This window comes from Homarus americanus, unplaced genomic scaffold, assembly GCF_018991925.1.
Source record: "Homarus americanus isolate GMGI-L3 unplaced genomic scaffold, GMGI_Hamer_2.0 scaffold51140, whole genome shotgun sequence".
Lineage (NCBI taxonomy): Eukaryota > Metazoa > Arthropoda > Malacostraca > Decapoda > Nephropidae > Homarus > Homarus americanus.
This window is the reverse complement of record NW_024720672.1, coordinates 358,821-361,150: the sequence shown is the minus strand read 5'-3', so window position 1 is coordinate 361,150 and position 2,330 is coordinate 358,821.

The window sequence follows — 2,330 nt, the reverse complement described above, 5'->3', positions numbered from 1 at the left end:
ACTGAGTACGATATCAACACAATGAGTACGATACCAGCCCAGTAAGTATAATGAATTACCCCACTGATTACGATATCAACAATGAGTACAACGCCAACCCAGTGAGTACGATGAATTAACCCACTGAGTACGATACTGGTACCAACACAATGAGTACGATGCCAACCCATCGAGTACGATTAATCAGCTCAGAGTACGATACCAATTCAGAGATTACGACGAATAAACCCACTGAGTACGATGCCAACTACCTTTGAGTACAATGACAGAGTACTAAGATATCTTAATCCCTCGAGTACAATGCTATCGTACAATTCGGACTACTGATCCCTATAGTTAATAATTGGTCAGAAAAATTTGCTTAAATCACTCACTATGTCGGTTAGAGAGAGAGAGAGAGAGAGAGAGAGAGAGAGAGAGAGAGAGAGAGAGAGAGAGAGAGAGAGATAATATAGTATGACAACAGAGTATGACAAGCGTGGCTCCTGTGGTTTCATAATGGCTTAAGAGGATCAGCCAAGCCAAGCCAACCCACCTGGCTTATGGTAATTCAGGCAATAAATCTGTCTTAACTCTGAAGCTTACGTTATAATGAAGTAATTTTTTTACCTTTAGTGACATAATTAAGGTTAATTAGTATACAGGTGAGAAAGTTGTTGGTGGAGGTACGATCTACACGTTGAGGTAAAGTTAAGAGGAGAGAGAAGAAGTCTTGGTGAGGAGTGTGAGAGAAAAATGGAGAATAAATTTTTCTTCAGTTCTTAATCATAGCGCATGGAGATTTGCCTACTATATCCTCAGTCCTACCCCTGGCCCATGACTCATCCCCGGCCCATGACTCACACCCAGCCCACAACCCACCCTTTCCACCACCCTCAAAACCCACCTTCCCAACACCACTCGCCCCTCCCCACAACCATCCACCTCCCCACACTACCCTCCATTCCCACCACCCTCAACAAACCCCCACCCTCAACCCAACCCCCCGCCCATCCCTTCACCCAACACGCCCATCGGCACGGCATGAGCAGATTTCAACAGCTTATTATTCTTAACACAACTCAGACACGACAAAACTTCCGATAAATACAGGTAGACAAAGAATAACGCGTAGAGAAATAAAGAAAGAATTTGAATGAAAAAATAACTGTATAGAGAGAGAATAAATAGCAAATCAATAATGTGTTTATAAGAGAAATAAACAAGATTAAATATGTAAATAAAAAAACAAGGGGATAAGGACAAACAGAATACAAATAAAGGATATAAATAAATAAAATTCACAAAAAATCCTTAGAAAAATGGGCAAATAAATTTTAAAATCAAACAGAAACGTAAACTAAAATAAAGAAACATGCAGGTGAAAATAATCAATTATCCCAGACAGGTGTTACGAGACAAACAAATCCACACACAGCTACCAAACAGGGAGGTACTACCGCCTGGGAAGATATTGGAAGCATAATGTGTTGTCGAGTGGTAGACCCTGCTGCCATATGTGACCAAGTCCCAGGTTGCTGATGTGACTTTCTGCCTCATCAAACACAATTGCAGGGTCTCAATTGTTTCTCTTACTATTGACGAGACAACAGACATATATTGTTTCTCATTTTTTTTTCATTTTGGTGTTTCTTTATTATTATTATTATTATTATTATTATTACAATTACATTCGCCCCCCCTCCCAGGCCCTGATGTGGGTTAGTGACCTGTACCCGGGTAGGCTAATCCCGTAAAAAACACACACACACACACACGGATAACACATATTTACCTGTTAATTTACAACAAAGACTACCATTCTGAACAGGTAAAGACTACACACACCTGAGGGGATTTACAGGTGATGTCATGTGTGTCAAAATTAAAAGGTAATTTTGAGTGTCCGGTCATTCATTAATGGTACCCTACAAACAGACTAATTAGATCACAAATAATATCCTAATAAGAGCTTGTAAGACAGGTTATAATATTAATCTATTTAAATATGAGTAATTATATACACTGATGTACAAAATATTTATGTAGATGTTTGATAATAGACCGTGTGTGTGTGTGTGTGTGTGTGTGTGTGTATTGGACAGTTCACTTACATTCACTTATGGTAATTCCTGATCAACAACTCACATTATGTCATTATACTAACACCCTCTTCTGCCTCAAACACTTTCATGACCAACGTTACCTATAGCACAACATACCTCAATCACTATAATCAATACCTTGCATTAATATAACTATATTTATCTATAAGTTTAATTACAGGTACATTATACGCGGCGTCAGGTTGCATTGCGTGGGAGCCTCGAGATGTGTTGAGGAGAGTGTGT